Source organism: Esox lucius, chromosome 25, assembly GCF_011004845.1.
Source record: "Esox lucius isolate fEsoLuc1 chromosome 25, fEsoLuc1.pri, whole genome shotgun sequence".
NCBI lineage: Eukaryota > Metazoa > Chordata > Actinopteri > Esociformes > Esocidae > Esox > Esox lucius.
The window spans coordinates 19,434,354-19,459,588 of NC_047593.1; the positions used below are offsets into that span (position 1 = coordinate 19,434,354).

The window sequence follows — 25,235 nt, forward strand, 5'->3', positions numbered from 1 at the left end:
CCACTAGGATGACATCACACACACACACACACACACACACACACACACTTTAAATACTTTACTGTAGCCCACAAATCAAATGTACAATTAAAAAAGGACTTCAAATATTTTACTTGCTGGTTTTCCTAATTTATGATGGGCCGTTAATTTGGTCTGAGGGTTGCTGGTGAGACCTTCCCCCTCCCCTCCTCCTGCCACTACTGCTGAGTGTAAATTTAGAACACAAGGCATGAGGGGCCGTTTTGTGTGTGTTTGTGTGTGTGCGTGTGTGTGTGTGAGAATCCCAAACGCAGATGAACACCAAGGCTTTTGGTTTTTAATCAGCCCCATCTGAGCACTGCATGGGGACTTCACAACGCTTTCATGTACTCACACACATACAGTTACAGTCACAGTCACACACACACAGTCACACACACACACACACACACACACAGAAATGGTACTGGGACCTACTCAAGGTGATTCCCGTGGGTCCCCAGGTAGATGAGGATGGAGAGAAAAGAACAGAGAAAAGATAGTGGCGTTGGAGAGTCTTAGGACACATTGTTCTTTTATACTCCAGAGGCGACGCGCCTCTGCTGCTCTCTCTTCTGTATACCCAGAGGATTGCCTGGTAACCACAGGATACGCTACCACACGCCTCTTTCTTTCGTCATGGCCCATACGTCCAGAGAGGCTGTCAGGGTGCAGAGCTATGCCCAACGCCGCTCACCGTGTCTGGGCTAGAATCATCCCCTCCCCCCTGCTCCAGGATCCTCCTGGTTCCTCCAGGCCCCTAGAGATCATTTATTACCGGGCTTATCCTCACTCATATCTTGGTTTCTCTCTCTCTTTGCCTCTGTCTCCCTCTGTCCTTTCTATACCTATTTACCATACATCCTTTACTCTCTTCTCTCATCTCATGTTTCTTTTTATCTCTCTTCTCTGATTTCTCTCCGTCTCCTGTGCTTTCTTTTCCTCTCCACCGTATCTCTCTGTTTTCTTGGTGCGAAGGTGAGAAGGTGACTGTGTTCACAGATTTACTGCTGGATCCTGTCTCTGTGTCTGTCAGGTGTTAAGAAGAATGGGGGAGAGAGAGGGGGTAGGGAGAGGGGAAATAGATGAGGAGAGAAGTGAAATGGGAGGACTGGATGGAGGGAGTACTGCAGTGAGGGACGAGAGGGGAGGAGCTGGAGGGAGGAGTAGAGGGAGTGAGGACGAGAGGGGAAGGAGCTGGAGGGAGGAGTAGAGGGAGTGAGGGACGAGAGGGGAAGGAGCTGGAGGGAGGAGTAGAGGGAGTGAGGGACGAGAGGGGAGGGAGCTGGAGGGAGGAGTAGAGGGAGTGAGGGACGAGAGGGGAGGGAGCTGGAGGGAGGTTTAGAGGGGGTGAGGGACGAGAGGGGAGGGAGCTGAAGGGAGGAGTAGAGGGAGTGAGGGACGAGAGGGGAAGGACCTGGAGGGAGGAGTAGAGGGAGTGAGGGACGAGAGGGGAAGGAGCTGGAGGGAGGAGTAGAGGGAGTGAGGGACGAGAGGGGAAGGAGCTGGAGGGAGGAGGAGAGGGAGTGAGGCTATGAATGGTTGACAGTTTGTCTTGGTGAATGTTAAGTGCTGGGTCTTGTCTGTGGGCCTAGGCAGAGTGTTCTTTCACACTCACCACCTTGAGCTCACACACACTGTTACACACACACACACACACACACACACACACACACACACACACACACACTGTTACAGACACACACACACTGTTACACACACACACTTACAAACATGTGCATTCACACTGTTACAGACACAGACAGACAGACAGAGAGAGAGTGAGTGAGTACTGTGATGGAGAGAGTGAAAGGAAAGCAATTCCCCTGCTTAGTAACATAGCTGCTATGACCTGTTTTTACAGAGAAGATTGTCACTTATAGACCATGGGGCCAGGAGGTCCTGTCTGTACAAAGCATTGCTCTGACATATTCAGCATCAACGTTTCCACGTCCCACATCTCACAAATGGTTTCTAGTCAGTTCTTTTAAAACCCTTTAAGGACCTTAACTTAAGGTTTCAGAGTGTATCGAAACCCTGAGCCGTTTGTAAAGAATGTATTTTATTCAGGGTGCAGCAGCTTTAAGAACCGTATGGGTTTGAAATGTCAACCTGGCTTTGTTAATACGGTTCTGTGTGGACAGAATGTGGAAAATAATTTCCATTTCAGTGGGAAGCTAGAAACATAAGGTATAATGATTAAAGAAAGGATCTTCTTTCTTAATCACATCCTAACATGTATTCATGATCCGTACACATTAAAAATGTAAGTTATGGGCAATCTTCTGAAAATGTGGAAAGCAGTAAAAAAAAGGGCAAACATTTATTTTCAAATTGACACTGTACTTATATTTTTTTAAATTGGTATTTGTGTTTTGAAGAAATCTGGTAGCGTGTGTGTAAATAATGTAGAATATGAATTGTAGTGTGTAGTTTCTTTTTTTAGTTTTACACATTTCACTTTATGTCATGGAAGCCAACTAGTGATTAAGGCCCTGCCAGTCATTGTCCTGCGTCTCCTGAAGCTGATCCGATCCCAGGCACCCAAACTGCCCCAAGGAGTTGCTAGAGCGTGATGATGCAAAGCAACCACATCCAGTTACCAAACCCAGTGGGCGATGTCTGTGTGGGACCCGGTGGGTGATGTCTGTGTGGGACCCGGTGGGTGATGTCTCTGTGGGACCCGGTGGGTGATGTCTCTGTGGGACCCGGTGGGTGATGTCTCTGTGGGACCCGGTGGGCGATGTCTGTGTGGGACCCGGTGGGCGATGTCTGTGTGGGACCCGGTGGGCGATGTCTGTGTGGGACCCGGTGGGCGATGTCTGTGTGGGACCCGGTGGGCGATGTCTGTGTGGGACCCGGTGGGCGATGTCTCTGTGGGACCCGGCGGGCGATGTCTCTGTGGGACCCGGCGGGCGATGTCTCTGTGGGACCCGGCGGGCGATGTCTGTGTGGGACCCGGTGGGCGATGTCTCCGCGGGACCATCTGGGGGGTTGTCTCCGCGGGACCATCTGGGGGGTTGTCTCCGCGGGACCATCTGGGGGGATTGTATCCACGGGGCCCGGTGGGGGATGTCTCCACGGGACCCAGTGTCTGGATCAGGATTCCTGGATACTGGAATAACTTTACCTCTGTGCCATCCAGGAGGCTAGTGATGTTTGGTTGGTGTTGTCTATATGTTCCTGTTAGAGGCAGGGTGGTGTTGTCTATATGTCCCTGTTAGAGGCAGGGTGGTGTTGTCTATATGTCCCTGTTAGAGGCAGGGTGGTGTTGTCTGTCTGTCTCCCTGTTAGAGACTGGGTGGTGTCTGTCTGTCACCCTGTTAGAGACAGGATGGTGGTGTCTGTCTGTCTCCCTGTTAGAGACCTGATGGTGGTGTCTGTCTGTCTCCCTGTTAGAGACCTGATGGTGGTGTCTGTCTGTCTCCCTGTTAGAGACCTGATGGTGGTGTCTGTCTGTCTCCCTGTTAGAGACCTGATGGTGGTGTCTTTCTGTGGTATTCTGTGACCCAGTTCAGTGGGTGATATTGACACATTGATAGGGGAGACTCCACACACAGGGAGGGAGGGTGCGAGAAATGGTGGGGGGGAGATCAGTGTTTCATTAGTGAGTTAACAGATAGATTGCTGTCCCTAAGGAAACATTGATGAGGAGGGCATTGATCTACTGAGATCAGCAGAATCGGCTGTGTGTGTGTGTGTGTGTGTGTGTGTGGTGTGTGTGTGTTTGTGTGGACGTGGCTGTGGCTGTGTGTGGGTGTGTTGACATGGCGTGGCTGTGTTTGTGTGTGTGCGTGTATGTGTGTTTGTGTGTGTGGTGACATGGCGTGGCTGAGTAATTGGATGTAATGAATGTGTCAGAGAGGCTCCTCTCCTCTCTATTAAGTACAACTGCTGTAGCTTTACCGGAGTGTTGGTGTGTGTCCTCATTAAGGACAACTGCAGTAGATTTACTCTGCTTACTCCAGTCAAACCGCTTAAATGCTCTGTCGGTAGGCTCCTATCTGACACACACACACACACACACACACATAAAAACAACACCCAGTTTAAATGGCAATACTGTGCATCAGGGTTTGGTGGCGGGTAGTGCTGTGTAACACGGTGAAGACCTGTCTAGGCGCTCCATATCGATGAATGTGCAGGTTCATTTCATAATGATTAAATAGCCCATTTCAGTAATAACAATGAAGATTATTCAGTCATTTTCGCTGAACTGCATGCATTATATTATCGCTTAGTCTGCGTATATGATCAGTTGTTTATATGTATCTAATGATCATTTTACATTATTATAATTATTATATATAGGCACTTTAGTGGGTGTGTGTGGGGAGTATATACTAATTGACACAGTATGAAAGGCCAATTCTAAGACAGACACACAGACCGGCAGACTGAACAGAAGCACACAGAAACATCCACAAGCCAACACTAGATTTAAGACATATGCAAATATTGGCAGTATTTCAGGTATTAAATTACTCATCGGTTGGCATTTGGACGGTCATTATTACATTACCCAAAATCTGCTAGGTGTGTGTGTGTGTGTGTGTGTGTGTGTGTGTGCGTGTTGAACACAGTCAGTGAGGTGGGAAAGGTTCATGGTAGAATAATGAAGTCATCCAGTTGTATCATTAATTACTGTTTTACACCTGCTTGTCTCCGCTAATTAAACATGCAGACTGACTTGCACACACACACACACACACACAGTCTAAGTAAATTGATTGGAATTATTGCGTTTGAGTGATGAATGCTATTTTCAGGGAACATGTTAACCTCAGATAGTTAGCCTGTAAAAACACGCAAAAAAAAGGTTTTTAGGGGACCCTTTTTGGGGGACCCTTTTTGGGTTCGTCATTGCAGCTCTGGGGACACCCTTATCAGTTATTTAAAGAAAAATTCTAAAGAACCCCCCCCCTTCAAAATCAACCCCAATAGGTTATTTTGGGGTTGATTTTGAAGGGAGGGTTCAACCCCAATATGTTCTGAGGGACTTTTAAACCAGTGTTCTTTAAGAACCCTTTGAAAGGACTTGAACGTTTACAGGTTCCCCCTGGGTTTCAATTTGAAGAACTACTAAAAGCTTCTACAGGAACATGAGTGTTAAGGAGGGTGCTCAGCTTGTACTTCACTCAGGCGACTGGCGGCTAAATGAACCGGACAAAAAGATGACACTTGTAGATCAAGTGATAAATAAAGCATGCTTGCTATGGTTTTACAACATCTGCCATCCATGGTTGGAGAGTTACACATCCAATAGAAAGTGTTCTTCAGCGAAAGCGTCTCCGTGGTCGGATATATAAAGTGTGGTGTCCCTCAGGGCAGCTGCCCTGGACAGTTACTTTTCCCCGTTTTTGCAACCTGCCACTTGTCTTACAAGACACTGGAATGGCTTCACACTCCGCACAATGTCACCCACAGCCAGTGACATCAAAAGGCAGAATCCTAAATACGGCTGAGAGGAAGAGCGTAGCACTTTAATCCAAACATTCTCTAAGAACTGTACTTCACAAAGGGGGAGTCCATTAAACACGTTGAACAAGCTGAACACCTTTGACTTACATTTGTTGCGATGGATCAAGTCGTTCTGACTAACCTGTTATGAAGATGGGAGGGAGTTCAGCAATTTAGTCCCGTATCAACTGTACTAGTTATTAAGGCTCCGGTCAGGTCATCCCTTGGCTACTGTCCATCAGTACGGTCTGGTGCGGGTAAAGAAAGACCTAGCGAGGCTGCGGTTTGGTGTAAGCCGAGCTGCACGCCTTGCCTTTAACAACACTCACACAGGACCACCATTGCAGACAGGAGGGCTAAAATGAATGGCGTGTAAGCCAGCCTCTCTTGGCTTATTTTAGAGGACAGACAGGCGGAATCACTTGGTTTAATGAGATGTTTTTATGACTCAAAGTTTTGATTGTCTCAACTGCTGTAAACCAAAACCTGCATGCTGATTGGCTGATAGCCTTGGGGTATCACACCTTCTGTCACTGGTATAATGAAAAATAAGTGTTTACTGTTCTAATTGGGTTGGCAATCAGTTTACAATAACATTAAGACATGAGTGGGGTTTGTGTAGCACCAAGACATGCCGCCAGTGTCTCTTTCCTGTCTTCCGTTATCCGTCCCCAGACAGTTAACAGAAGACAGGAAATAACCAACACTGGACAAAGCCAGGACAACATAGAATTTTCCTTTAGCTCAAGCTACACTTCACGGCAGACTATACTTTTCCCAGTTGTATAGGTTTAGTAGGTCATTTACTCCCCTAGTTGCTGTTAATTGTACTCTGTGTTCTGACGGTAGTGCCTTTGTTTAAATGTTTTCTTGAGACATACCTGTCTGTCTTTTTGTTGAAGTTGTGTATTTAGTTGGGTTTAGAATGGGGATTTGGGTCAGGATAAGGTTTGGGTTGTGGTTAATAAATAGTTGAAATGTTCCTGGTCTTTGCAGAATCTGTCTAAAATGTACACTCACCACTCTCTGAGTACTGTTACTTAATAAAGAAACAACCCCCCCCCCCCCCCCACACACACACACACACACACACCACTTATCTCGCAATGAAAAGTCCTGACACTGAGTCAAAAATAACACGTCTCATTTACACGCAGTGAGGTGTGGTGACACCATGCTCTGAACTGTGTCTGTGTGTGTGTAGGTGTGTGTGTGTGTAGGTGTGTGTGTGTGTGTAGGTGTGTGTGTCTGTGTGTGTGTCTGTGTGTGTGTAGGTGTGTGTGTGTGTGTCTGTGTGTGTGTCTGTGTGTGTGTAGGTGTGTGTGTCTGTGTGTGTGTAGGTGTGTGCTTTGGGGATGTTTTATCAATTTATACCTACTCATCTCTTCTCATTTTTTTTAATATCCAAGCTTTATCTTTCTCTCTTCCAACCTCCCCCCTCTTTCTTCTCCCCTCCCTCTGTCTCCCCCCATCCCTCCCCCCCTTTCTCCCCCCCCCCTTTCTCCCCCCTCCCTCTCTGTCTTCTCCCTTCCCTCTCCTTCTCTCTCATTCTGCCTGTTATTCTCCCTCTCGCCGTCTTTCATTCTTTCATTCTATTTCTCTCCTTCTCTCTGACACGTTTTACCCTACTCTCTCTCTCTCTCTCTCTTCCTCTGTTTCTCTTGACCTCCCTGATAAAGCCAGTTCCAGGTGACCAATAAACTGAAGATGGAGATATCATCAATTCACATGATAACCACAAGTATATTATTGTATTTCAGTCATATTCCTTATGTGTGTGAAAGAGATATAAAAACAGAACCAGCCACGGGACTTTAAAACAGTCTATTCTCTGGTCGATTCTGTAATCATTAGGGCCTTAAGCACACACACACACACACACACCAGTTTAGAGCATATGGCTCTCCTTTGAAGATGGTCTTTTGAAGCGGCTGTGTGTGTATCGATCGTCTCTCTGATGAGCTCAGAACGCCAGAGCCCTGCGATCATCTGTCACTTCATCTCAGACAGACTGGGAAACAGGGAGCTTACACACACACACACACACACGCACACACACGCACACACAGACTGACTGAGACACACACTCAGACAGACTGGGAAACAGGGAGCTTACGCACACACACGCACACACGCACACACACACACACAGACTGACTGAGACACACTCAGACAGACTGGGAAACAGGGAGCTTACACACACACGCACACACACACACGCACACACACGCACACACAGACTGACTGAGACACACTCAGACACTGACTGAGACACACTCAGACAGACTGGGAAACAGGAGCTTACACACACGCGCGCACACACGCGCACACACAGACTGACTGAGACACACTCAGACAGACTGGGAAACAGGAGCTTACACACATGCGCACACACACTTACGCAGACTGACACACACACAGACAGACTGACGCACACAGACAGACATACACCTGGACAGATTGACACACACACACAGACACACATAGACAGACAGACAGACTGATGGAGACACACAGACTGACAGACAACTGAGACACACACACACACACTCTCTCACTCACACCTCCAGATGTGGAATCAGGGGATCCTTCAAACATTATCAGTCTACTTAAGACAAGTTCCGCTTCAGAAATAACTGAGGGCTGTGTTCAAAGGCCATGGAGAAATAGATTGAAACCTTTTATGAAGATGGAGATCATGATGAAGAGAGAGTGAAAACTGATGATGTGATGAAATCTAAAAGAAAACCTTGTTCTTCTTTGCTTACCGTAGTGTGACTGAAAGAAATGGTGATGGGGAGAGAGAGACAAAGGATGGATGGAATGTGAAGTCTGGATTTGAAGATGGATGATGTGGTCTGTAGTGGGTAGTCTGTAGTGGGTAGTCTCTAGTGTGTGGTCTGAAGTCTCAAGTCTGTAGTGTGTAGTCTGATGTCTCTAGTGTGTGGTCTGAAGTCTCAAGTCTGTAGTGTGTAGTCTGATGTCTCTAGTGTGTGGTCTGAAGTCTCAAGTCTGTAGTGTGTAGTCTGATGTCTCTAGTGTGTGGTCTGAAGTCTCAAGTCTGTAGTGTGTAGTCTGATGTCTCTAGTGTGTGGTCTGAAGTCTCAAGTCTGTAGTGTGTAGTCTGATGTCTCTAGTGTGTGGTCTGAAGTCTCAAGTCTGTAGCGGGTAGTCTGTAGTGGGTAGTCTGTTGTGTGTGGTCTGAAGTCTCAAGTCTGTAGTTTGTAGTCTGTAGTGGGTAGTCTGTTGTGTGTGGTCTGAAGTCTCAAGTCTGTAGTTTGTAGTTTGTTGTCTGTAGTGGGTAGTCTGTAGTGGGTAGTCTGTTGTGTGTGTGTGGTCTGAAGTCTCAAGTCTGTAGTGGGTAGTCTGTAATTTGTGATCTGTAGTGTGTAGTTTGTAGTCTGTAATGTGTAGTCTGTAATGTGTAGTCTGTAGTGTGTAGTCTGTAGTGTGTAGTTTGTAGTCTGTAATGTGTTGTCTGTAGTGTGTAGTCTGTAATGTGTTGTCTGTAGTCTGTAGTGTGTAGTGTGTAGTCTGTAGTCTGTAGTGTGTAGTTTGTAGTCTGTAATGTGTTGTCTGTAGTGTGTAGTCTGTAATGTGTTGTCTGTAGTGTGTAATGTGTAGTGTGAATCTGAATCTTGTGTTGGAGTGTGTGAACAATGTAGGTCACACTGTCTCATAAACACATTAATATAAAATTCATGTTTTTTATGTTTAATACATTACTACATTTTCACTTCCTACAAACAATACATTGTATTTTGACCGTGTATAAAGAACCCAAAAAGCTCAATATTACAGAGATCTGTGTGCACACAAAATCTAGAATACCCCTAGTGAGCTTCCACAGCAGTAAGGTGATGAGAAGGAGATGAGAACGAACATAAAATATTAACTGGGTCCTTCTAAATGTCACCTTATTCCTTATCTACTCCCCATGGGCCCAAGTCTGAAGTAGTGGACTTTTTAGGGATTAGAGTGATGCATAGTTTGGGACGCAGAATTTGTTGAGCCCTGAGGAACATCATAAAAATTGGTTTATTTAAATCCAGATACTGGAATAATAAAGATGGCCCTAACACACACACACACACACACACACGCTGTCAGTCTATCCATTCTGTATTGAAGGTCTGTGATTGGACCCTGTAGACAAGCCTGGTCCTTAGAGTTTCTCACTATTCCCCTTTGATCAGGGATTAAACCTGGGAAAACCGAAAACCTGGACATAACACTTCTTCCCCCCTATTAGACATGACCCCCCCCACACTCACACACACACTCTGTCTAATTGCAGTGTTAAGGGCTCCATCTGTTAATTATGTCTCTGCTTGTTCATTAATTACGATGATAGCAGGCTTGATGTGACTGCTTGAAATCGACCTTTATTACACACACACACACACACACGCCCATTTCCACTTCCATGCATATACACTTCCATTCAAATCTGAGAGGATAGCAGTTTTTAGAGCATCAGTCAAATCTGACAAACAAGCAAATACAGATTACAGATGGGACCGACAGATTACAGATGGGACCGACAGATTATGTTTCTTTCTGTGTGTGTGTGTGGTTTTGTGTAATCATGGTAATTTGTTGCTGCGCCCAAAACCTGGTGATCAACATCCGCTTAAGTTGCATCTGTCACCTATCCTGTGCGTGTGTGTGTGTGTGTGTGTAATCATGGTAATTTGTTGCCACCTGGATGATCAACAGGCAATTAAATCATGGTGCACCTGTGGTATGTGTTTGTGTGTGTGTGTGTGTGTGTGTGTGTGTGTGTGTGTGTGTGTTAGTAAGGGTTAAAGGTAATTGGTGATTATTGGTAGTCAGGATAAACGCTGATTGAGACGGCTGGTTGCTCACCTGTTTGCACACACAGTCTCCCTCCCACATATACACACACACACACAGTCTCCCTCCCACATATGCACACACACACACAGTCTCCCTCCCACATATGCACACACACACACAGTCTCCCTCCCTCATATACACACATGCACACACACACACAGTCTCCCTCCCTCATATACACACATGCACGCGCACACACACAGTCTCCTTCCCTCATATATACACACACACACACACACAGTCTCCTTCCCTCATATATACACACACACACACACAGTCTCCTTCCCTCATATATACACACACACACACACAGTCTCCCTCCCTCATATACACACACACACACACACACACAGTCTCCCTCCCTCATATACACACACACACACACACACAGTCTCCCTCCCTCATATACACACACACACACACACACACACACAGTCTCCTTCCCTCATATATACACACACACACACACACAGTCTCCCTCCCTCATATACACACACACACACACAGTCTCCCTCCCTCATATACACACACACACACAGTCTCCCTCCCTCATATACACACACACACACACACAGTCTCCCTCCCTCATATATACACACACACACACACACACAGTCTCCCTCCCTCATATACACACACACACACAGCCTACCTTCCACATATACACACACACACACAGCCTACCTCCCACATACGCACACAGACACCCATAAACACACACACACACACACACACAGAGCATTCTGTTTATCTGGTACACCCACGTCCTCTTCATCGATATTACCCTGAGTCTATTGACCGTGGATATTACCCTGAGTCTATTGACCGTGGATATTACCCTGAGTCTATTGACCGTGGATATTACCCTGAGTCTATTGACCGTGGATATTACCCTGAGTCTATTGACCGTGGATATTACCCTGAGTCTATTGACCGTGGATATTACCCTGAGTCTATTGACCGTGGATATTACCCTGAGTCTATTGACCGTGGATATTACCCTGAGTCTATTGACCGTGGATATTACCCTGAGTCTATTGACCGTGGATATTTCCCTGAGTCTATTGACCGTGGATATTTCCCTGAGTCTATTGACCGTGGATATTACCCTGAGTCTATTGACCGTGGATATTACCCTGAGTCTATTGACCGTGGATATTACCCTGAGTCTATTGACCGTGGATATTACCCTGAGTCTATTGACCGTGGATATTACCCTGAGTCTATTGACCGTGGATATTACCCTGAGTCTATTGACCGTGGATATTACCCTGAGTCTATTGACCGTGGATATTACCCTGAGTCTATTGACCGTGGATATTACCCTGAGTCTATTGATCGTGGATAAGATTTATTGATCATCTGTGTTCTAAACTAGCCCCTGCTCCCTACCTAATACCCTACTGTTAACCCGGACCCATTACATTTACACCTCAAACTGGAGAGACAAACTGGAGAGACAAACTGGAGAGACAAACTGGAGAGACAAACTGGAGTGACAAACTGGAGAGACAAACTGGAGAGACAAACTGGAGAGACAATGGGGCACATTACATACTTGTCAGAAACTTCTCCAGGTAGTCAGTCGGGAATTTGAAAGACATCCAGGATCCTCCAATCAAGAACTATTCAACCCTGTCTCATCTGAAACTGAGAAAATATTAATTACGACAATGATAATAAAACTAATGATGTTTAATGTACTCATATTTATACAGAGGATTGCTTGATTAGGAATGGTTTCCAATGCAAGTAATGTAAATGTAGATCATCATTCATTCATTTATTCTGTACCGGGAAGAACTCAAACAGGAGGACCCATAAAATAAAATATTTAAAGACAGGGTTAGAAGAAGGATCCTTGTATTTGAGAGTTTGCGATTTGCTCGTCTTTGTACTTTTGGATGGTTTCTTTAGAAGGTATAGGAATGTAAGTGATTTGTAGATTCAGCAGCATCTTGCACGGACTAATCCTTTAATATGCCCAGTTAAGAAACCGACGGAAACATACGGATCGTTCCATCTCTCCCTCCCCCTCTCCCTCTCTGTCTGACATGAGACGGGTCCAGCGAGACACTGTTCTGCTGACAGGGTAAAGGTCAGAGGTCATAAGTCAGGAGGTCAACTCTGTCAGCACTATGTGGTACCAATGGGGATCTACAACGACCCCCCTGCCACGTCTGGAAGTGTGTGTGTGTTAATGTAAAAGTGTGTGGGTGTGTGTGTGTGTGTGTGTATATGATGTAGAAGTGTGTGTGTGTTTATGTAGGTGTGTGTGGGTGTGATGTTGAAGTATGTATGTGTGTTTGTGGTGTGTGTGTGTGTGTGTGTGTGTGTTTATGTAGAATTATGTCTGTGTGTGTAGGTGCTGTCAGTCACTTTGATCAACTGACTGACAGCAGGACAACTCTAACCCTCTCTCTGGGAACCGTCGTTCTCTCACTCAGTCTTTCTACTCCTGTTTGTCTCTCATTCGGTTCAATTCGTTTTTATTTATTACCATAACATAAAGTGTAGTTTGGGAAATATGTTTTCATTTACAGTACAACATCATTAAAGTACTAATAAGAATCAAGATTGTCAATAGGACAATTAGTAGAATAGTAATCAAGTGTAGAAGAAAATCCTGTCACTCTCCCTTTTTCTGTCAACGCTCAAAGGCTGTTTGTTAATGCACTCTTTGAAGATTGAGCTGTTATCCTCCGGAGAGACCATTAGCTAGTGAGAGTTACTTCCTTTACTGAGCTAAACACACACACACACACACACACAGGTTTTACTATCAAGGAGAGGACCAGTAATTTCGAACCATTAAAAAAAAAATCGTGCCTAACCATGAACATAACCCAAACCCTAAACTTAACCTAACCCTACCTCCTAAACCTAACCCTAAATGCCTAAACTTAACCCCAATTCTAAAGGTATCGTAGTGAGTAAGACAAGGAATAGTAAAACAGGAACTCACACACACACACACACACACACGTGACTATTCCATTTAGTCAAGTCCCTCTAAAGACAGGGTTAGTGGAATGGCTTACTCTTCATCTCCCTTACTCTTCCTCCCTATGATGAAAAAATAATAATAATCATTCAGTGAACAAGATTGTGTTCATAATGCAAATTAATGCATCATTGACTGGTTGCGAGCAGAATTTTGGGTTTTCATGATTTTCCTGAACGTAACGCTGTTTAGTTGGTTGATAAACACAACGATAAACCTCATTTGCTCTCTGTCTCTCCTCTCTTCACTGTATGCTAATGGTTTCCTTCTCTGTCTCCACAGCTGTTACAGATCTCTTCAAAGGTAAGAGGAGCTTTTCACTGTTGACTTTGCTGTCCACTATTTATGGTTCCCCCATTTGCCATCACAGGACACAACACTACTGTCAGTCCTTCTCAGTTTCACAAGCTGCAGTGGGGAACTGCACTACCTGAAAGGGTTGACCAGTGTCAAATTCCTGTGAGATCTGGTGTTCTATTCATCATCAGGGGACTTTAATCTATATATTTTTTTATAGTGAATTAAATTAAATGAAAATGAATTAAAAAAACAACCTTAGTATCATTGTTAATAATGTATCTTTATGGTGATAGTTTCCCCCACAGCAAAATATTGATGACAGGAGTATATGTGCTGCACCCTATTTCCTATGTAATGTAAACTATTCCTTATGTAGTGTACCCAATTCCTCATGTAGTGTACCCTATTCCTCATGTAGTGTACCCTACTGCTCATGTTGTGTACCCTATTCCTCATGTAGTGTACCCTATTCCTCGTGTAGTGTACCCTATTCCTCATGTAGTGTACCCTATTCCTCATGTAGTGTACCCTACTGCTCATGTTGTATACCCTATTCCTCATGTAGTGTACCCTATTCCTCATGTAGTGTACGCTGCGTCCTATGTAATAATTCATTTTGAACCAGAGTCCTATAGGCATGTTATTGTACAGTTGTGCTAAACAGTTTGCATACCCTTGGTGAATAGGTAATATATGTACCATTTGTAGAGAAAATGAGTGAGCAGACAAAACATATGTCTTTTATTTCTTATGGGATTCACATTCAACTGTAGGTTATAACAAAATGGCACAATCATAAAACAAAACATGGCAACAAAGAAAAAAAATATCTGACCCTGTTCAAAAGTCTGCATACCCTTAGTTCTTAATACAGTGTATTACCCCCTTCAGCATCAATGACAGCATGCAGTGTTTTGTATTAGTTGTCTATGAGGCCCTGAATTCTTGCAGTTGGTTAAGCTGCCCAATCGTCTTGGCAAATTGCCTCCAGGTCATCCAAAGTCTTTGGTCGTCTTGCATGAACCGCACATTTGAGATCTCCCCAGAGTGGCTTGATGATATTAAGGTCAGGAGACTGTGATGGCCACTCCATAACCTTCACCTTTTTCTGCTGTAACCACTGGAGGGTCAACTTGTGCAACAGTGAGCCACCACCATGTTTCACAGTGGGGATGGTATTCTGTTCACTTTAGGCCTTGTTACCTCCTCTCCAAACATAGAGCTTATGGTTGAGACCATAAAGCTCTATTTTGGTCTCGTCACTCCAAATTACAGTGTGCCATAAGCTGTGAGGCGTGTCAAGGTGTTGTCGGGCATATTGTAACCTTGCTTTTTTGTGGCACTGGCCCAGTAAAGGCTTCTTTCTGGCAACTCGACCATGTAGCATATGTTTGTTCAAGTATCGTCGTATTTTGCTCCTTGAAACAACCACACCGTCTTTTTCCAGAGCAGCCTGTATTTCTCCTGAGGTTACCTGTGGGTTTTTCTTTATATCCCGAACAATTCTTCTGGCAGTTTTGCTTTAAATCTTTCTTGGTCTACCTGACCTTGGCTTGGTATCAAGAGATCCCCCAGTTTTCCACTTTTAAATAAGTGATTGAACAGTACTGACTGGCATTTGCAAGACGTTGGATATCCTTCTGTTCTGCTCCCCATGGCTCAGCATCTAGTCTGCTCAGTGCATCCACGTGAGAGCTAACAAACTCATTCACTATTTATACACAGACACTAATTGCAATTTAAAAAGCCACAAATGTGGGAAATTCACCTTTAATTGCCATTTTCACCTGTGTGTGTCACCTTGTGTGTCTGTAACAAGGCCAAACATTCAAGGGTATGTACACTTTTGATCAGGGCCATTTGGGTGATTTCTGTTATCATTATGATTTAAAAAGGAGCCAAACAACTATGTGATAATAAAGGGCTTCATATCATCACTATCCTTAAATAAAAGATCTGTCATATCTTTTGCATGATCAGTCATTTTTCAAAATCAATGGCAAATTTTCAAGATATTTGCCATGGTATGCAAAATTATGTGCACAAATGTATACTGACACAGGGAAGGTCATTTGACCCACTAATCAAGAGTTTCAGTGTAAATAACCTGGAAAACTGTGTGGGTGTATTCCGTATGTGTTTGTGTTTGCTACGTGTGTGTGTGTGTCCAGCAGTGCATCCGTAACTTGTGTTTGACAGCCTAATAGTTTCTAATGCTGCTGTTGGATCAGCCAGTAGGAGGATTATAGGAGCCTCATTGATAGTACAGTTTATCTAGTGGAGACAGGGTGTGTGTGTGTGTGTGTGTGTGTGTGTGTTAGGCTGAGAGAGATTCTGGGGCAGAAGTCAGATGTTGTACTACTGCTGTCCCATCTGCTGTCTTGGCCACCGTGTGTGTGTGTGTGTGTGTGTGTGTGTGTGTGTCTGCGCAGTGTCAGTCATGCCAGGCAGGTCAGTGATATCATTCCAGATGGCACCAAGCTGGGAGAATTACCCACAATACTCTAACGCCAAACGAGCCAATCACAAATCCTAGTTTCCAGTTGATGATGTTCCAGGGTTGTTTGAATAATTCCATTTGATAAATATCCAGTTGTTTATCACTGATCATTTAAAGACTACAGAGAGGGAGAGAGAGAGGGAGGGGGGAGGTGGGGAGGGAGGGAAAAACACTGGAAGAGAAGGGGAAAGTCACAGCTCCAGTGTTCTGTAATGTTTTATAAGGTTGAGCAATGTCTTGATGCATCCCGGATTAATTCAGGGATTTTTTTGGCCACTGTCTGTTAAAGTGGAGCTGTTGAGCCAAAACAAAAATATTGTACCAAAATGTGCCCAGGTCATGAAAACCAATGGCTTCTCCGAACTTGGCATCTCGTGGGATGACAGGAGGAGATGTTAGAAGGTGAACTTTAAAACCCACGACTAACAATGATCACGTGAGATGTTTGGGGAACTAACGGACCAGCAGTCCATTGGGTTCCCCTTAGTTTTGTGTTTTCGCTGCGACAGAACATTCGTTTCTAACGTCGATAATCATTGTTTCCTAAGTTCTTTCAATGCGCTTTAGTGAGTGGAGACAAGTACGACCAGGTGACACTGCACTCAATCTAGCTAGACCCTGGTCTCCCTGAGTTAGAGGGTCGCGTGCATTTATTCAGGTTCTTCCTGTAATTAGCCGCCCGTCTGCGCTAACACACGTCGGCTAATGAATTGTTAGAAAAAACCCAAGCGGTGTTAACAGAGGTAACACATACTGTTAGGCAAAATTTTTACTAATAATTGTTACTAATTATTTGAAATGAACCGGGATAACATAAAATTGTTAGCCCTAGTTATTTTTCTTGTTCAGCCTGAATTATGATTCTGGCACAGCGATGTATTCTGTTGTAGCCTACATACAAATACAGCAACCACAGTCATATTATCCTACTTTGTGAAAACAAATAAACCGCGGCTGCCCTAACGAGTGTAATCACCCAAGGACGTTCCCTCTGCTCGGCCTTCAGGGCCCTGACCAGAATGGCACGTTGGTTATGACCGTCTATTTACCTTCTATTCATTTGTCCTAAACTTTGATCAAGTAAAAAAAGAAACGTGTAAGGTTTGTTTAAACCCACTATTTGATGTCCTGTTTGTTTTCTCTGTGGTTCGGTTTGTGTGTAGCTATGGATTAATTAGATAATTGATCATGAAGGACCTCCCCAGGCAATAGGCCAATCCCGTGTCCCCTGTGACACTGAGGTAAACCATGATGCTGTCCGAGAGAGGGGAAAAACGTTGAGCGCCATGTGATGACGTTTCTGACACTGTGATGTCATTGCAACCGACGTTGGCCCGGCAGTCATCGCCGAGGGTGCGACGGTATCGTAATGTTGCCACGCCAACCCTGGTGTGTTCGGAATGTCCTGTCAGAACAGAGGTCAAAAACAGGACCTTGTCGTTTGCTTTCTAGAACAATCTCTTTCTCTGTTTGCCCCTCGATAGATTTGATTTAAATTTACTGTCGCTCCATCTTAAAACCTCCTCATACTCCCCCCTCTCTCCTTCCTTCACCTTATTCCCCTCATCTGTCTCCTCTGTCTCTCTCCCCCATCTCCTCCCTCCTCCTCTCTGTCTGTCTGTCTCTTTATCCTAGTTAAAGATGTCTAGACAGCCCCTGGAGCAGATGGGGAGGAGTGGGTGTTAGGGGAGAGAGACAGAGATGGAATTAGGTTAAGATGGAGAGTTGAGGTGAGGAGAGAGCGAGAGGGTGACTGATAGAAAGATGGAGAGACAGACCTGGAGAGAGAGAGAGATTGTTGGTTGGAAGGTGAAAGGAAGGAAGGCGGGGGGAGGGAGGGAGAGGGAGGTAGATCTGAAGATATTTGGGGAGAGAGAGAGAAACAGGAGAGTGTTAACAGCACACCACTGTACATGAGAGGCACTCTGTTTGACAGACCTGCAGAACTACCTATGTCCTGTAACACTGTTATTTCACTGTTTTAGTCAATTATATTGGCCATTGATTGTTGTTCAGCTGAAGGTACGCTGGCCATATGGACGTTGTTAATTTGTGTGTGTGTGTGTGTCTTTGGGGGGTGGAGTGCGGAGATGGAGAGAGAGAGTGTGCTTTACGGGCAGGCCGGAGGCTGCTGTTAGAGACTGGGGCTCAGTAATAAGGTCATAGCTCATCGTGTTTGTGTGTGTGTGTCTGTGTGTGTCTGTGTGTGTGTGTCTGTGTGTGTGTGTGTGTGTGTGTGTGTGTGCACTCTGCTGGTGACTGGCTCGTGCTGGCTGAGTTATGAGACCCGTTTTTTTTACCAGCGGGTTGACAGCAGATGCTCAGGGAGAACAGTGCACAACCATCACACACACACACACATATATACACACACACACATATATACACACACACACACACACACACATATATACACACACACACACATATATACACACACACACACACACACACACACACACACACACACACACACAGCATCTCACAAAAGTGAATACTCCCCTCACATTTCTGCAAATATTTCATTATATCTTTTCATGTGACAACACTGAAGAAATGACACTTTGCTAAAATGTAAAGTAGTGAGTGTACAGCTTGTATAACAGTGTACATTTGCTGTCCCCTCAAAATAACACAACACACAACCATCAATGTCCAAACCGCTGGCAACAAAAGTGAGTACACCCCTAACTGAAAATGTCCAAATTGGGCCCAATTAGCCATTTTCCCTCCCCGGTGTCATGTGACTCATTAGTGTTACAATGTCTCAGGTGTGAATGGGGAGCAGGTGTGTTAAATTTGATGTCATCGCTCTCACACTCCCTCATACTGGTCACTGGAAGTTCAACATGGCTCCGCATGGCAAAGAACTCTCTGAGGATCTGAAAAAAAGAATTGTTGCTCTTCATAAAGATGGCCTAGGCTATAAGAAGATTGCCAAGACCCTGAAACTGAGCTGCAGCACGGTGGCCAAGACCATACAGCGGTTTAACAGGACAGGTTCCACTCAGAACAGGCCTCACCATGGTCGATCAAAGAAGTTAAGTGCACATGCTCAGTGTCATATCCAGAGGTTGTCTTTGGGAAATAGAGGTATGAGTGCTGCCAGCATTGCTGCAGAGGTTGAAGGGGTGGGGGGTCAGCTTGTCAGTGCTCAGACCATACGCCACACACTGCATCAAATTGGTCTGGATGGCTGTCGTTCCAGAAGGAAGCCTCTTCTAAAGATGATGCACAAGAAAGCCTGCAAGCAGACTAAGGACATGGATTACTGGAACCATGTCCTGTGGTTTGATGAGACCAAGATAAACGTATTTGGTTCAGATGGTGTCAAGCGTGTGTGGCGGCAACCAGGTGAGGAGTACAAAGACAAGTGTGTCTTGCCTACAGTCAAGCATGGTGGTGGGAGTGTCATGGTCTGGGGCTGCATGAGTGCTGCTGGCACTGGGGAGCTACAGTTCATTGAGGGAACCATGAATGCCAACATGTACTGTGACATACTGAAGCAGAGCATGATCCCCTCCCTTCAGAGACTGGGCCGCAGGACAGTATTCCAACATGATAAAGACCCAAAACACACCTCTAAGACAACCACTGCCTAGCTAAAGAAGCTGAGGGTAAAGGTGATGGACTGGCCAAGCATGTCTCCAGACCTAAAACCCATTGCGCATCTATGTGGTATCCTTAAACGGAAGGTGGAGGAGCGCAAGGTCTCTAACATCCACCAGCTCCGTGATGTCGTCATGTAGGAGTGGAAGAGGACTCCAGTGCCATCCTGTGAAGCTCTGGTGAACTTCATGCCCAAGAGGGTTAAGGCAGTGCTGGAAAATAATGGTGGCCACATAAAATATTGACAAAAAAAGTTTTTGGCCTAATTTGGACATTTTCACTTAGGGGTGTACTCACTTTTGTTGCCAGCGGTTTAGACATTAATGGTTGTGTGTTGTGTTATTTTGAGGGGACAGCAAATGTACACTGTTATACAAGCTGTACACTCACTACTTTACATTGTAGCGAAGTGTCATTTCTTCAGTGTTGTCACATGAAAAGATTTAATCAAACATTTGCAGAAATGTGAGGGGTGTACTCACTTTTGTGAGATACTGTATGTGTCTTTCTATAGAAGTGAGGATGTTGACGTAAGACCTTCGAATGAGGGAGCCCTTTTCTCATTACATTCGGAACAGACACCTCATTCCAGCGCTAGGTTGTCCCACAAACAGAAATCACTTTGAAACCTGGAAGAACCTGATGAGAAGGTAAGCATAGTGATGGTCTAGTAAGGACCAGTGGTTGCTGGGCCGTTTTGGGGATTTTGTTTCTGTGAAAACACATGACACCTGTAAGGTTACTGTAAAGGTCATATCAACCCATCAGGGCCCTGCACTTGTTCTGGCTAACAATTACAGCTGTTAAAATACAATGTCCAAAAAAATAAAATATAAATAAAATGTAATTTCACATGGACATATACTTCAAAATAAAAACATTTGAACACAATATAGACACTTATGTATACACCCACACAGCACTCAAGGAGCCTTCACACCGTTTTTCCTCCCACCTCACAGCGTAGAACTATAAAGTATAGAAACGACGGTCCAAAGCACCTGAAACTCCGCCCCCATCCAACCAAGACACGTCCTAATGCCATCCCCAGAAACGACGTTTCATTTAGCAGTTACTGTAACTCAGTGACGACAGCTATGATGATATTTTCTCCTGGGAGTAAACACAGAGCCAGCGTCCAAGCTGCCCTCTTTGGACAGTCACTTTGAAACTCAGAAACGTGTCCCCAATCACACCCTTGGCCTGGGATGTGCACTTCCTCCACCGGGGCTTCAGTTCATCGTAGTGCACCGATTCGGGTATTAGGTTTCCATTTGGGGCGCGGCCAAGGACATACCGATGGCTGGAGAAATATGTAATAGTTCGTCTGAATGATTTTGTCCATTCTAATGAATCGTATGTCTGTTCTCTCCTTTCAATTTCGGGCAGCTGCCCTGACTAGTTCTCATGGACAGAGGGAAGGGAGGGAAAGAGAGAGAGAGAGAGAGGGGGGGGGGGGGGACGACAGGAGCAGAGAGCAGTCGTTGCGATTGAGGAGGGGGGAAAGTGAAAAGGTTTGTGGCTGTGAGTGGGGGGGGGGGGTAAAGGGGAAGCCCTGGAGAAAGAGTGAGCCAGATAGTGGGATAGGGAGAGAGAAAGAGAGAGAAATTGGGTCACTAGTTGTATGAGTAAGACTTGATTCAAAACCCTACAGAGGGGTTGATTCTCACAATTATATTAAAGAGATCTTTGTGTTTTTAAAATACATTGATTACCAAATGTTCAAATTGGTGTATACTAAATACTAAGTTTGTAGCATCTATATAAATGTCAGTTAGAAAAGTTTTCAATATTTTGTGTACATATTTTATCATTTTTCACAAAAACTAATTGAAAATTATAACTGCCACAAAAACATTAAACACAGCCATTACCACAACAATACTATAAATGAAAAGGGACAGTGAGAAGATTCTATGTTTTACTGCCCGTCCCCAAACACATTCACTGCAGATACATAATGAACACTAAATATTAATTGGTCACAGTAACACCAAGAATGTTCAGTTAACATCTGATAAACAAAGGGATGTTGACAAGATTGAATTACGTGATTGTAAGCCATTTCTCAATCCTAGAAATATGGTCACATCACATAAATCCCTCCTTAGCTAGGTTACTGTAGCTAACACCCTTACTGTAGCTAACCCCGTTACTGTAACTAACTCCGTTACTGTAACTAACCCCGTTACTGCCCAAAAAAATTGTGTGACCTGAACAGCTTGCTTAATTCATGCTATAAAAACCACAAATGTCACTAAGTTCCTTCTTATTTCATTTCTGCTTTTGGTTGAAGATTTGATCATTTTCATTCTGGCCATCCCCCCCAGAAATCTATATTTTTTCAAATCACTGTACCTAGTCAAATGACAGTTAAATAAAACACAATATTTCAGTAGTGAGTATCACTTTAATATATGAAGGTACAAGCTGACGCTCCTTCAACAAGTTGGCACCTGAGAAGACATTTAGCAACTCTGTTTTTAAGTGATTGATCGGGTTAAAACTCTATTTAGGCGTTGACCATGAAGAATGCACGTTAATTCCACATCATGGGTGTTTTACCCAATCAATCATTTGAAACAGGTTTGCGTGACCCTGTCCCTGTAGGGTTTTTATCCAAGCCCAGTAGTTAACCTGATTTAGCATTTCATCCAGCTAATTATTAGAAACAGGTGTGCCAGATAAAGGCTGGAGAGGAGAACGGTGTCTCTCCAGGAACTGACTTGGGCAGCCCTGATTTGGAGCTTAACTGCAGAGTGGGCAACTCTTTCTCTGTATCCTAAATGTATTTGGCGATAGTCAGCGCCTCTACCTTCTCTGTGCCCTACATGTTTTATTACTCTCTGACCCAAAAACTACAAGCTTAACAATGCATTCAAAATGGTGATTACATATCGAAAAATACGAGAACACGCAGAGGATCAATAAATCCAGTGGGTCAACAAAGAATGAATCAAGAAAGAAATATTATCACAATAGAAAGGCACCAGTGCAAGATAGGAGACTCAAAGATGGATTGAGGAGTTGTTGCACATGATCAGAAATGAGCATATGAAAGACATGTCCCCGGGTTTAGATCAGATTAGATCAGATTCAACTTTATTGTCATTGTACAAGTACAGTACAATGAAAAGCAGTTAGCATCTAACCAGAAGTGCAAATAAAAGAGGGCAGAAAATGTACAACTGTTTACCAGTATTACTTATATTTATATTACAAGTGGAATGTATAGATGTATAATGAAGGCAAATGCAGTACAAATAGCAATTCTAAATGGCATTCTAGATGTGCAATCGAGGCAAATTGAAGGAGTAAGGTAGCATGTGCAACCGGGATGCAGAGATGGCAGCAATGAGGTTCCTGAGGTAGACACACGTACCTTTAACTACTGAAAACGTTCAATATTAGACTTTACAACAGAGTAGTGCAACAAGGTCCCTGAGAGGTGGGTGGGTGTGGTTAGTGATGGGTCACAGAATTCAGCAGGGTTACAGCAGATAGAAAGAAACTGTTCCTGAGCCTGCTGGTGCAGGAACGAAGAGACCAGTACCGCCAGCCTGATGGTAGAGGAGGGCAATTTGTTTGTGGCGTGGATGTGAAGGGTCCCTGATGATCCCGTGTGCCCTGTGCAGACACCGCTTGTGCTGGAGGTCTACGAAGCTGGGAACCAGTGATGTGCTGGGCGCTTTTCACCACCCGATGCAGGGCCTTCCGGTCGGCTACAGAGCAACCGCTAAACCACACTGTGGCTCAGTTAGTCAGAATGCTCTCGATTGTGCAGCGGTAAAAGTTCACAAGGATCTTTGAGGACAGACGGGCATTCTTCAGGAGGTGTTGAGGGTCCAGGAGAGGTCCTCGGAGATGTGGACACCCAGGAATTTGAAGCAGGACACGCTTCACCTCAGTGTCATCAGTGAGAACTGGGGCTTGACTGCAGCCTTTAGACTTCCTGTAACCCACAATGAGCTCCTTGGTTTTATTTGCGTGGAGAACCAGGTTGTTGTCAGCGCACCATGCCGCCAGGCACTTGACCTCCTCCTGGTAGGCTGACTCGTCTTTGTCACTGATCAGGCCTACCACCATGGTGTCGTCTGTGAACTTAACGATGGTGTTGGGACTGTGTCCAGGAATGCAGTCGCGGGTGAAGAGGGAGTATAGGAGGGGGCTCAACACGCAGCCTTGTGGGACACCAGTGTTCAGGATCAGGGTGGAGGTTTTCATGTACTACATCATTAAATGGTTTACTACGTCATTTTCTGTGATGTTTTTATAATTTGTGAGATTTTCTTATAATTTGTGAGGAATCCAGGATTGTGTGTCTGAGTTTGAGGACTGTCATGTAACCTTTTAAAAATCATTTGGCGGTCTTGTTTAACGGTCTCGTGGTAGAATAGACAATTGTCACAACGCAGCCTGTCAAGATGCATTCGATAGCGCCGCTATGAAACAGTTTGAGGATCCTGGGGCACGAGCCAAATCTTTTCAGCCTCCTGAAGGGAGACAGGATCTGATGTGCTCTCTTAACAACTGCCTGAGCATGTTTGCGTGCCGTGATAGTGTGTTGGTGTCCGCTGAGGAACTTGAAGCTGTCCAACCACCCCGCTTCAGCCCTGTGGAGGCGAATGGGGGGCGCCTTTTCTGTAGTCCACGAACGGGTCCTTTGTTTTGCTGACGTTGCGGAGTTGTTGTCCTTCTCGTTGTCAACAGTGATCAGGCCACGGTCTTGTCATCCGCAAACTCAAAGATGGTGTTGAGGGTGAACAAGGAGTATACGAGGAAACTAAGCATCCCTCGCCACTAGGGGGCGCCCATTGGAGCATCCATAGTCCAGTTTCAAAGGGAGGTGTTCAGGGCTTCTGAGATTAGTAATGAGCTCAATATATCCTGGGACACACACACACAACATTTCCCAAAGTCACGAAGTAAAATTCCAATTCCAATACAGAATTGGAATTCCAATGCAGAAATTCCAATGCAGTGATAAAGACTCATATATTTTATATGACTTGTCAATTAACAAAGAGAAGCTGGTTATGCCAATATTTTGATTTTATTTTAATCCAAATCATTTTGGAATTAAGCACCATGTTGGCGGGCGTGGGAAGGACATAATATACTGTAAAGTGGTTCTGAAGTGGCAGAATAGCCTAGTCATTGTCCAAATGCAACCAGCAGAGTATGATGCTAATATGGTTTTGTGTTTCATTAAGTATTTAATCCATTTCCAAGACACTTCAGGAGGTATCTGAGGTGCTGCTCTCCCTTCTACTCCCTCATGCTCTCTCGACTCCGTTCTCCTCTTTTCCCTTACCACTCCCCCTCTCATTCTGCCCCTCACACTCCTTCCCCCCTCCTCTCTCTACTTCCTCTCCTTTTTCCTCCCCCCCTCATCTGATCTAGTTTCTGCTTCCTCTCTCCTCATCTCCGTCTCACCCTCTCTCTCCCCCCTTCTACCCTACCCATCTTTCTCCCCTCTCTCCC

General features: G+C 44.8%; 1 protein-coding gene across 25 annotated transcripts in view; it reads left to right on the forward strand.

Annotated features, from left to right (window-relative positions):
- Nucleotides 1-25,235, forward strand: part of ptprdb (protein tyrosine phosphatase receptor type Db) — a 153,634-nt gene that overhangs the window by 8,504 nt on the left and 119,895 nt on the right. For all 25 annotated transcript variants that reach the window (XM_029118137.2, XM_029118136.2, XM_029118141.2 and 22 more), the window contains exon 3: nucleotides 13,625-13,645. The gene's annotated coding sequence lies outside the window, so the exon portion shown is untranslated. The remainder of the gene's footprint in view (nucleotides 1-13,624; nucleotides 13,646-25,235) is intronic.